Genomic DNA, 14,107 nt, shown 5'->3' with positions numbered 1-14,107 from the left:
CCCTTTCCGAGCAGGTAACTGGAATCAATAATCTATAAAACAGAGAACGTAACAAACGAAGTAAGCTTTCAAAGCTTAGTAAGGTTTAAGCATCACAAATAATTAAAACTTGTCGAAAATCAAAACATTCATTTAAACAGACTTATTCTCAATTCAAATTGCTTCATGGCCGAATACACATAAACATAAACATAGATTCTCAGCACATATTTTTCTTTTACTAATAGTTCATACGATGCATTTAAAATAAATAATCTCATATATTAACAACATTTGACCGAATAGGTTATTGCTTTACTCGTAGAAATAACAATCATTCACACTTAAGTATCATTCTTTAATACTAATAATTCACAAATCATTGACTGAATGTACATGAGTACATAAAGAAATGTTAATATATAATTCATATACAATTATACCATGATCGATTAAATCATTCTCATATTCGCAAATATAACCATCAATTACACTTATATATATATAAATGTATATATATATTCTTCTTTGATGCTATGATTCACTTCGAAATCAAATCACCGATGTGTAAGTAATACGTACCTGAACACCTTAAATGTATAGTACTTACTCAACGATGGTTTACTGCGAACATTCAATATCGTAGTCTTACTTAATTACTGGCATTAAGCCTTTCAGGTCTTAGAACTTGAAACCAATTACCAGCACAAGACTGCGAGAATTTAAACCCGGTATAATACCAGCTCGAAGCTTGCGGGACTTTTGCTAGGACATATTTCCAGCGCGTAGCCTGCGGACCTTAAGTCCGGTTATAATTCCAGCACATAGCCTGCGGACCTTAAGTCCGGGTATAATTCCAGCATATAGCCTGCGGGTCTTTAAGCCCGAATATAATTCCAGCATATAGCCTGCGGGTCTTTAAGCCCGGATACACATCAAATATCATGCATATTTAAACATATATTAACACAACTTATTCAACATTCACATTAGTACTCATTTGCTACGTTCGGATATAAGCTCCGTGTGATTACCATCATTTACATTCCGATTCGAAAGCCATACATAAATATCACATATCAAGGCATCATCAAATATATACTAAAGGTGACTACTCAAAACTTACCTCGAATATTTTCGAACAGTCTCGGATCGGCTATTCAACTACTTTCTCTTTTCCCTTGTCCAACCTTGGTTCTCTATGCTTTTGAGCTTAAATTCAACAATTTTAAACTAGCCATTATTCGACTATTCAAGTATTACTTTCAGAATATAATATATATATCCGACTTTCACACATATAGATCATAGTAAGTTTATAAGAAAACATTAAGCAACTCGTTAACAAATTTTTATCAATATTTACAACATAATCATAAATTCACAATAAGCTGTCTTCCTGAGAAACTGTCACTAAATTATTTATAGTTGGAGCTATGAAACTCCAAATCAATTGCTGTAAAATTTCCCTGAAAATAGACTCATATATCTTTTATCCATAAAATTTTTAGAATTTTTAGCTTAGCCAATCAATACCAGATTTTTCTTAAAGTCTCCCATGTTTCACTGTTTGACTAATCTGACCACCCATTACTTCGAATCAAATTTCTAATTGTACAGAAGTTAAAATATGTTCTCGTTGATTTCATTTGAAACTAGACTCATTAAGATTTAATTACATAGTTTATTAAGCTTCTAACTCCACTCCCACAATTTATGGTGATTTTCTAAAATCACAGTACAGCTGCTGTCCCAAGCAGATTTAATACAATTTACTATTTCACAACTCTTTGCATTTATATCATTTAAACATGTATAGTTATGCAACCAAAACACAAATCATACATACCTTATACTATGCATATCAAAATAACTCCAACCATGATTGGATATAACCGAATTTAAACATGAAAATTAAACCATTTTCGAACTCCTATAGCTCATTCGGCAATTTACAAAATCATACCATTAGAATTCATGTACACTACCAAACCTTTAGACATTCAAACATCTACCCTTTTCTTTTCAAATCATCTAAACGGAAATACTCATATGTTAGCATTTAACTTCAAAACATTTATTCAAGTAACTAAACAAGTCCAAGTTCGGCTATTACACATATAAATACTATCAAATTAAACTTTTAACTAGTTCAAACTTCTCTCATCAACATTTATTCATCAAAACATAAAGAAAATAATCCAATCTCTTCATTAACAACAATGGCTGAATGCTCCATTCACCACCCAAATCCAAAATTTTAACATGGCCTAAGTAAGAAACATGATGATTAACCTAAAACAAGCTAGAATTTTAAAAAAAAACCTAACACAATTTACTAACCTTCCTTATGATTCAAATGGCCGAATGTCTTGCTCCATTTTTTTTCTTTCTTTAGATTCGGCTAAGAAGAACAAAGCTGAGACTTTGTTTTCTTCACCATTCTTTCTATTATTATTTTATTTTATTCATCTATATTATAAAGTATAAAGCCATTTAACTAATAATTAATACATATATTTAATATAAAAGCATCATCATGGCCGGCCACTATAAACAAAAATCTATATTTGACATGCAAGTCCAAACCTTTTGTGACATGCATTAATAGACCCCCTTTTTAAAATTACCTATCACCTTCCACAATTATTTCACATAAGTCCTATTTAATAATTTCACATACAAGTGACAAAATTAGAGCATGAAACTTTCACATATGCATGTACACTTATAATAAGCATAGAATATAACAGTTAATTATTTTTATGACTCGGTTTTGTGGTCCCGAAACCACTTCCCGACTAGGGTCAAATTAGGGCTGTCACAACTCTCCCCCACTTAAGGAATTTTCGTCCCCGAAAATCTTACCAGTGAATAAGTTAGGATATCATTCTTTCCTAGAGTTCTCGGGTTCCTAAGTAGCTTCTTCGATCCCGTGCTTGAGCCACAAAACCTTTACTAACGGAACCTTTTTGTTTCGCAACTCTTTTACCTCGCGAGCTAAGATACGAATCAGTTCTTCTTCATAACTCAAATCAGATTGAATTTCCACCTCTGATGGATTAATTATGTGCGATGGATTGGATCTATCATGTCGAAGCATCGAGATATGAAAAACGTTGTGAATCTTTTCAAGTTCAGGGGGTAAAATCAATCTGTATGCGACTGGTCCAATTCGTTCGGATATTTCATATGGCCCGATGAACCTCGGACTCAATTTGCCTTCACAACCAAATCTGAGCACTTTTTTCCAAGGTGAAACTTTAAGAAACACTTTGCCTCCGACCTGATATTCAATGTCTTTTCTTTTTAAATCCGCATACGACTTTTGACGATCTGAAGCTGCTTTCAGACTTTCATGGATTACTTTTACTTTCTGCTCAGCATCTTTAACCAAATCAACCCCAAAAATTTTACTTTCACTAAGCTCGTCCAAAATAACGGTGTACGGCATTTACGACCGTACAAAGCTTCGTAAGGTGACATCTTAATGCTTGATTGAAAACTATTGTTGTAAGCGAATTCAACCAAAGGCAAATATCGTTCCCATGAACCACTAAACTCAAGGATGCAACATCTCAACATATCCTCGAGTATCTGAATGATCCTCTCGGATTGACCATCGGTCTGGGGATGAAAAGCGGTGCTAAAATGCAACTTGGTACCCAATGCTTCTTGCAATTTCTTCCAAAATCGCGATGTGAATCTCGGATCTCTATCCGATACAATAGAAGTAGGTACCCCGTGTAACCTTACAATCTGAGAAACATACAGTTCGGCTAACTTGTCAAGTTAATAATGCGTACGTACGGGGATAAAATGAGCCGACTTTGTCAATCTATCAATAACAACCCAGATCGCATCTTTCTTGCTTGGTGACAATGGCAACCCAGATACAAAATCCATCGTGGCTCGATCCCATTTCCATTCGTGTATCATAATCGACTAAAGTAATCCCGAAGGCACTTGATGTTCCGTTTTCACTTGTTGACATATCAAACACTTCGAGACAAAGTCAGAAATGTCTCGTTTCATATCGTGGCACCAATACTGACGTGTCAGATCGTTATAAATTTTTGTACTACCCAGGTGAACTAACATTCGGCTGCTATGAACCTCACTCAAAATCATCGAAATAAGTTCCGAATTTCTTGGAACACACAATCGACTTCTGAACCTCAAACAATCATTGTTGTCAATTTGATATTCTGAATCCATATTCGAAACACATTCAGCTCGTTTAGCAACCAATTCATCATCAACTTTCTGAGTTTCACATATTTGATGAATAAATAACGGTTTGGCTTTTAATTCTGCTACTAACACATTATCGGATGAAACGGACAAGTGAACATTCATTGCTCGCAAAGCAAACAGTGACTTGCGACTCAAAGCATCGGCAACTACGTTAGCCTTTCCAGGGTGAGAGTCAATAACAAGATCATAATCTTTCAACAATTCAAGCCAACGTCTTTGTCGCAGATTCAAATCTTTTTGAGTCATTAAATATTTGAGGCTTTTATGATCCGAATATATATGACATCTCTCTCCGAACAAGTAATGTCACCATATTTTCAAAGAAAATACTATGGCAGCTAATTCGAGATCATGAGTCGGATAGTTTTTCACATGTGGCTTCAATTGCCTTGATGCGTAAGCCACAACTCGACCTTCTTGCATCAATACACAACCCAATCCATGTAATGATGCATCACTGTAAATGACAACCTCTTTACCGGATTCAGGCTGCATTAACACTTGGGCTTCCGTCAAAAGCATTTTTAGTTGGTCGAAACTTTTCTGACACTTTTCTGACCATTCGAACTTAATATCTTTCTGAAGTAGCTTCGTCATTGGTGTGGCTATCATCGAAAAACCCTTTACAAACCGTCTGTAGTAACCGGCAAGTCCCAGAAAGCTCCGAACTTCAGTAACATTTCTAGGAGGCTTCCAATCAAGTATGGCTGATATTTTACTCGGATCAACATGAATACCCGATGCGGATACTACATGCCCCAAAAAGCTAACTTCTCTCAACCAGAACTCACATTTACTGAACTTAGCATATAGTTGCTTGTCACGTAAAATTTGCAACACTAATCTCAGGTGCTTGGCATGTTCGGTTTCATCTTGCGAATAGATCAAAATGTCGTCTATAAACACAACTACAAACCGGTCCAAATACTATCTGAAGATCCGATTCATCAAGTCCATAAATACCGCAGGGGCATTAGTGAGCCCAAACGGCATCACTAAGAACTCGTAATGACCGTATCTCGTTCTGAAAGTAGTTTTGGGCACATCTGAGTCTCGCACTCGCAACTGATAATAACCCAATCTCAAATCTATCTTTGAAAACACTGAGGCTCCTTTCAGCTGATCAAACAAATCATCGATACGCGGTAACGGATATTTGTTCTTGATTGTCTCTTTATTTAATTGACGGTAGTCGATACACATTCTCATAGTTTCGTCTTTCTTTTTCACAAACAATACTGGTGCACCCCAAGGTGAGAAACTCGGTCGAGGAAACCTCTATCTGTCAACTCTTGCAACTGAGCTTTCAATTCCTTCACTTCGGTTGCTGGCATACGATACGAAGCTATCGAAATTGGCGTAGTCCCAGGTACAAGTTTGATGCTGAATTCTACCTCTTTAACAGGTGGTAACCCTGGCAATTCCTCGGGAAAAACATCTGGATACTCACAAACCAGTGATACTGATTCAAGCTTCTTCTGATTCTTTATTATCAAGTACGTACGCAAGATACGCCTCACACCCCTTTTTGACATATTTCTAAGCCAACATTGAGGATATAACTGTTGGTAACCCGTTCATATCAGTAGACTCAACTCGGATTATCTCATCATTTGCACATCTCAAATCAATAGTCTTTCTTTTGCAATTTCCAACTGCATCATGAATAGTTAACCAATCCATACCGAGAATAACATCAAATTCATTAAATGGTAAAAGCATCAAATCAGCCGGAAAACTGGAATCTCATATTATCAGGGGACATTTCTTGTACACTTTGTCAACTAACACATATCGACCCAAGGGATTTGACACTCGGATTACGGACTCAGTAGACTCAACAGGTAGAGTCTTACTGGATGCTAAAGTCTCACATACATATGAATGAGTAGAACCAGGGTCAATCAAAGCAATCACATCAGTATCAAAGAGAGTGAAAGTACCGGTAATAACATCAGCCGAAGAAGCATCCTCGCGTGCGCGTATAGCATATGCTCTCGCAGGAGCACGAGCCTCGGTTCTGGTTGTAGCATCTCTAAACACTCTTTGGCCTCCACTAACATTTCCCGTATTCCTAGGTGGACTACCTCGAGCTATAGCAGTACTCAGTTTTCCACTCTAATTCACATTTCGTTCTGACAACCTCGGGCAGTCTTTGATGAAGTGGTCGGATGATCCACATCTATAACAGAAGTGATCATGAAATCTACAACTCCCTGAATGCCATTTTCCACAAAACTTGCACTCGGTTTTATCCCGACGATCATTTCCAACACTGGCAACTGATGTGGCTCGCGTACTCATAGGAGGTCGATCACGGTCTCGTCTGGAAAAGCCCGAAGTGTTCTTAGATCGGCCCGAATCATCTCGAAATTTCTTCGATATTGCTGAAAAGGCTTTCCCGAAGATCTTTTATGAAACTCTCCAGCTCCAACATCAGCTTTCCTTTTTTCCTTACTAAGCTCCTCAGCTTTGCAAGCTCGCTCGACAAGTACTATGAACTCTCTGATTTCAAGAATGCCAACAAGCATTTTAATATCTTCATTTAGCCCGTTCTCGAAGCGTTTACATATAATAGCCTCAGACGAAACACAATCCCGAGCATATCTACTAAGTTTGACAAACTATCGCTCATAATCGGTAACTATCATAGAACCCTGTTTGAGCTCAAGAAATTCTTTTCGTTTCTGATCGATAAATCTTTGACTGATATATTTCTTACAAAATTCAGTTTGAAAGAAATCCCAAGTGACCTGTTCTCTTGGCACCACTGAAACTAAAATATTCCACCAATAGTAGGCAGAATCACGTAACAGTGATATAGTACATTTTAAGCACTCCTCGGGTGTGCACGATAATTCATCAAACACACGAATGTTATTATCGAGCCAAAACTCAACCTGCTCAGCATCATCATTGTTAGTAGCTTTGAACTCAGTAGCCCTGTGCTTTCGAATTCTATCAACCCGGGGTTTGCTCAACCTCAACGGGTCAACAATAGGAGTTACCACAGGTGTAGGGGTTGTATTAGTCGGGGGTGGGGGTTGTGTAATAGCTGGATTAGCTTGAATATATTGGGTAAACCAATCATTCATCATAGCATAGAAGGCTTGTTTAGCCTCATCATTTTGATTGCTAGCATTCGGTTGAGAGTCTATCGGTGCTGTCCCTATCGCGGGAGCAGGCCCTACGCTCTCAACATCATCAGCTACTGCTTGATCGGGATCGGAATCCATTACTATACGAAAAACACGTTTTAATTGTCAGAAATCATCACACTATCCTTTTAACACTTTATGGCATGTATAGCTAGACTCACACAAGCTACGTTAGTCCTAGAATCGACTAAACCGTAGCTCTGATACCAATAAAATTGTAACACCCCTATAACCCGTGTCCGTCGCCGGGGTGGGTTATGAAGAGTTACTGATTAAAAATTTAATATTTTAAAAACATACACAATAAAAAAATAAAATAAAAATATACATCGCCAAACTCAGTTAAAGATCGAAATTCAAACTTGTATCGACATTCAAAAGTAGCCATATTCACATGGCTTATATATAAGTACATCTCAAAATATCATTCGCTTAAGTGTATTCCATACATGCCATACTAGCTTCAAAATATGGTAGTACCCCAAAATGACAAATAGTGTGACGAGTAGCTGACGATTCCCTTTCCGAGCAGGTAACTGGAATCAATAATCTATAAAACAGAGAACGTAACAAACGAAGTAAGCTTTCAAAGATTAGTAAGGTTTAAGCATCACAAATCATTAAAACTTGTCGAAAATCAAAACATTCATTTAAACAGACATATTCTCAATTCAAATTGCTTCATGGCCGAATACACATAAACATAAACATAGATTCTCAGCACATGTTTTTCTTTTACTAATAGTTCATACGATGCATTTAAAATAAATAATCTCATATATTAACAACATTTGACCGAATAGGTCATTGCTTTACTCGTAGAAATAACAATCATTCACACTTAAGTATCATTCTTTAATACTAATAATTCACAAATCATTGACTGAATGTACATGAGTACATAAAGAAATTTTAATATATAATTCATATACAAATATACCATGATCGATTAAATCATTCTCATATTCGCAAATATAACCATCAATTACACTTATATATATATAAATGTATATATATTCTTCTTTGATGCTACGATTCACTTTGAAATCAAATCACCGATGTGTAACTAATACGTACCTGAACACCTTAAATGTATAGTACTTACTCAACGATGGTTTACTGCGAACATTCAATATCGTAGTCTTACTTAATTACTGGCATTAAGCCTGTCAGGTCTTAGAACTTGAAACCAATTACCAGCACAAGACTGCGGGAATTTAAACCCAGTATAATACCAGCTCGAAGCTTGCGGGACTTTTGCTAGGACATATTTCCAGCGCGTAGCCTGCGGACCTTAAGTCCGGTTATAATTCCAGCACATAGCCTGCGGACCTTAAGTCCGGGTATAATTCCAGCATATAGCCTTCGGGTCTTTAAGCCCGAATATAATTCAAGCATATAGCCTGCGGGTCTTTAAGCCCGGATACACATCAAATATCATGCATATTCAATCATATATTAACCCAACTTATTCAACATATCACATTAGTAGTCATTTGCTACGTTCGGATATAAGCTCCATGTGATTACCGTCATTTACATTTCGATTCGAAAGCCATACATAAATATCACATATCAAGGCATCATCAATTATTTACTAAAGGTGACTACTCAAAACTTACCTCGAATATTTTCGAACAGTCTCGGATCGGCTATTCAACTACTTTCTCTTTTCCCTTGTCCAACCTTGGTTCTCTATGCTCTTGAGCTTAAATTCAACAATTTTAAACTAGTCATTATTCGACTATTCAAGTATTACTTTCAGAATATAATATATATACGACTTTTACACATATAGATCATAGTAAGTTTATAAGAAAACATTAAGCAACTCGTTAACAAATTTTTATCAATATTTACCACATAATCACAAATTCACAATAAGCTGTCTTCCTGAGCAGCAGTCACTAAATTATTTATAATTGGAGCTATGAAACTCCAAATCAATTTCTGTAAACTTTACATGAAAATAGACTCATATATCTTTTATCCATAAAATTTTCAGAATTTTTAGCTTGGCCAATCAATACCAGATATTTCTTAAAATTTCTCCTATTTCACTATTTGACTAATCTGACCACCCTTTACTTCGAATTAAATTTCTAATTGTACAGAAGTCAAAATATGTTCTCGTTGATTTCATTTGAAACTAGACTCATTAAGCTTTAACTACATAGTTTATTCAACTTCTAACTCCACTCCCACAGTTTATGGTGATTTTCCAAAATCACAGTACAGCTGCTATCCCAAGCAGATTTAATACAATTTACTATTTCATAACTCTTTGCATTTATATCATTTAAACATGTATAGTTATGCAACCAAAACACAAATCATACATACCTTATACTATGCATATCAAAATAACTCCAACCATGATTGGATATAACCGAATTTAAACATGAAAATTAAACCATTTTCGAACTCCTATAGCTCATTCGGCAATTTACAAAATCATACCATTTGAATTCATGTACAATACCGAACTTTTAGACATTCAAACATCTACCCTTTTCTTTTCAAATCATCTAAACGGCAATACTCATATTTTAGCATTTAACTTCAAAACATTTATTCAAGTAACTAAACAAGTCCAAGTTCGGCTATTACACATATAAATACTATCAAATTAAACTTTTAACTAGTTCAAACTTCTCTCATCAACATTTATTCATCAAAACATAAAGAAAATAATCCAATCTCTTCATTAACAACCATGGTCGAATGCTCCATTCACCACCCAAATCCAAAATTTTAACATGGCCTAAGTAAGAAACATGATGATTAACCTAAAACAAGCTAGAATTTAAAAAAAAAACTAACACAATTTACTAACCTTCCTTATGATTCAAATGGCCGAATGTCTTGCTCTATTTTTTTTTCTTTCTCTAGATTCGGCTAAGAAGAACAAAGTTGAGACTTTGTTTTCTTCACCATTCTTTCTATTATTATTTTATTTTATTCATCTATATTATAAAGTATAAAGCCATTTAACTAATAATTAATACATATATTTAATATAAAAGCATCATCATGGCCGGCCACTATAAACAAAAATCTATATTTGACATGCAAGTCCAAACCTTTTGTGACATGCATTAATAGACCCCCTTTTTAAAATTACCTATCACCTTCCACAATTATTTCACATAAGTCCTATTTAATAATTTCACATACAAGTGACAAAATTAGAGCATGAAACTTTCACATATGCATGTACACATATAATAAGCATACAATATAACAGTTAATTATTTTTATGACTCGGTTTTGTGGTCCTGAAACCACTTCCTGACTAGGGTCAAATTAGGGCTGTCACAATATAGATGAATAACCTATACTTCGCAAAACACAAACCTCTAACCAAGTCTTTACAGACTTACCCGATTGTCCAAACAATTAGCCAATCATGGGGAAACAACCACCACTAACTTAACTTGAAAAATATGGCATAAATCAACCTTCTTTGGCTTATATCTTAGCCAAAAATCCACCCACACAAACCACCAACTGGGACTACGCTGGACGGGGTGTTATAAATCGTCTCTGACTGTCCTTTTACTGGATGACCCTTAGGCTTAGGTTTCACTTGATCATCTTATTATCACCCCTAATTCTAGTTTACTCACCAAAAACCGGTGGACTCATACCTGCGGATACATCATACTTCAACATAGTTGCCCCTCCTATTTCCTCTACGTTGTTAAGAGTTGCATATTATAGTTTCTTTTTTGTAACAATTTGGATAAATCCCTTATCAATAAGCTTACTTGTATTCTTAGACATTTTTATCTATTTTTCTTATCTTCTTAATTTCATGGATCCTTAGACTATCTCGTTTACTCGTGTTTTTAGACGCCCCATATTCATCCGATCATGCTATTTTCCATACGAGTCATACAATGATCTCCCTTTCCTTGTCTTGTCAGCTTCTTAGTTCAACATTTTGGTAGACTCTATTTGATGTCATAGCCTAGCTATGGTCTTACACATTATAAATCCATATTTAATGTCCTGGCGAACTCTCTTTTGATTCCATAGCCTAGCTGTGATCTTACATATTGCGAATCCTATGTTACTGTCTTGGTAGACTCTAAATTCCAAGGAATCATTAAACTTCTTTAGAGGTGTCGCCCCTGTAACATCCCGAATTAGGGTCTAGTCAGAATAGTGGTTTTGAGACCATAAATTTGAACTAGAAATAATTATTTTATGATTATTTGATGGTCCATGATATGATTGCATGGCTGTATGAAATTTTCATGAAGAAATTCTATGCCTAAAGTGCCCAATTTGACATTAGGGACTAATTTGAATAAATTGCAAAACTTATGTTCTAGAAGCTTCAAACATGAAATTGCAAAACTTATTAAAGTGCCCAAATTGAAGTTAGGGACTAATTTGAATAAATTGCCCTTAAATAGAAATTTGACCAAGTTCTAAAAATTTGGACAAAATGGGCATGAATAGGAAAAATTGGAAAGAAATGCCTTAAGGGCATTTTTGTCATTTGGTAAATAAAAGAATAAAAAGGGAAAAATCAAGTCAAAAATTGTGTCCATCTTCCTCCTAGTGTGCTAAAATTTGCAAGGGTTCTATAGCTAGGGTTTTCAACTTTTCAAGCTTGATTGTAATTGCTCCCAAGCCCCATTTTTGATATTCTTTGCATTTTTGAAGTCCTTAAGGCATGATCTATCCATTTCTAGCCATATTTTGAGCTAGGGTTCATGTATGAAATTTGAACCATGTGTGGCATGTTTGTATTTTGATGATTAATGAAAGATTATGAAAGTTTGATGTGTGATGAACATCTTTTACTAAGTGATTTTTAGTGAAAACACCTAAAAAGGACTTGTTTGTAAAAGGTGTAAAAATGAGTAGTAAAAATGTAAAATAAAGGAAAATGTAGGCTGATATGAGCATGGTATAGGTTTGGCTAGGCTTGGGTAACCAAGAAAATGCATGCATTTCATTTTACAAGCCTATGGACTAAATTGTAAATAAGTGAAAAGTTAGGGTAAAAAGGTATTTTACCAATGTATGAATTATGGGTCAATTCAAACAATGTATGTATTGAACAAGTTAAATTTGACATTATAGACCAAGAAAAACGTGGTTTGGGTCTTGATCAGGGAAAAAAAAGTTTACGAAGATTAGGCTTGTTTCTATCATTTTGTACCCAAGTAAGCTCATGTGAAAATTATACAACATGTACCATACTTTAAATGATTTAGTATTGCATGTATGGTAAGTATATATATAATTAATGTGATGTTGCACCATGTGTTAATGCTTAAATTTTATTATGAATTATGCTTTGATTATTCCATGAGTATGTGATTGGTGTTATGGATATTGAAATCGACATTACGACCAAGCTCAACAGAAATGTTGTATCGGAGAATCTCGTTTGAACCTTAGGAATAATTTAGGATACAATGTGACATGTCACTAGGAACTATGTGATCTGAGCTCATGAGTTGTGGTCTGAGTTCATGATATATGTTACAAATGTTTTGGCGTTCCGGGTACTGGTCTTGTATGTTCTACCAGTGGCTGGGTAGTCCGGCATGTGTTGCAGATACCTGATAGCTTGTGTGAGCAGCCCATGTAGCTACATTCTAACCGTCAGCTTGTGAGAGTAGACCCGTGAGTAGCTCGAAAGCAAGCAACATGTGATATGTGATATAAGGTAGTGTTGGCTACATATGGGGCACTTAGGTGCGAGATTCCGATGTACCCGATAGTATTCCAAGTGTTCAACGGGTAGTTCAAAGAGAAGTTCCATGGGTAATCTTAATGAACATGTCAAAGACGAGAAAGTAGGTATTATGTGCAAGTTGGTATAGGTATGTACATAAACTCATGATTAAAGATCTCGGTATGCTATGAACATGTGGTAAGAATGCATATGAGGAAGTTATGATTATGAGACTTGATGACATTTATGAAACTTTTCCTTATGATAATTGTATGATTTATGTTGCTTATTATTTGCATGTGAACTTACTAAGCTTTAAAGCTTACCCCCTTCATTTCTTTTTAAAGTGTCGCCAAGCTAGCTCGGGGATTGGAGGATGTTGGAGTTTTCAATCACGCCATCAATTGGAAATTTTGGTATAGTTAGATTCAACATTTTGGGTATGGCATGTATAGGGACTTGGTCTTTTTGTTATGTGTCATATTGATTAGCCAAATGTGTTGGCTCATGATGATGTTATGATTCATTTTGTATATGGCCATGAGAGGTGGCTCATATAGATTATTTGGGTTGTAACCCCAATTAGTTATGCATGCATGCAAATGTGTTTATGCTTGTTGCAGTTTTTTGATGGATGTGTGATGAGATGTGGGTTATATGCTAAAGGTATGTTTTCGATAAGGATTGTGATTGTTTGTGATAATGAGTGTGATGGATGAAATTTTATTAATGTGTATGACAATAAATGTGGTGCAAATTTATAACTTGGAAGCAGGATAGCAAGGATGATTATTCATGAAATTGATGTGGAATACCTTGGGTAAACCTACTAACTTAAATATGTTATACGTTGACTATTAAAAACATAAAATGTCTATGCTTCATATGATAGAAGTGCTATATTGTATGCCATGAAGTGGGTTTAAGTGTGTGAGTGCTCAAGGATGGAAAATGGCTTGGAAAATAGCCTAGAAGTTTTCCACATGGTTGGACACATGGGAGTGTGTCTAGG

The sequence above is a fragment of the Gossypium hirsutum genome, chromosome A01 (assembly GCF_007990345.1).
Source record: "Gossypium hirsutum isolate 1008001.06 chromosome A01, Gossypium_hirsutum_v2.1, whole genome shotgun sequence".
Lineage (NCBI taxonomy): Eukaryota > Viridiplantae > Streptophyta > Magnoliopsida > Malvales > Malvaceae > Gossypium > Gossypium hirsutum.
Note: the sequence above shows the minus strand (reverse complement) of the source record.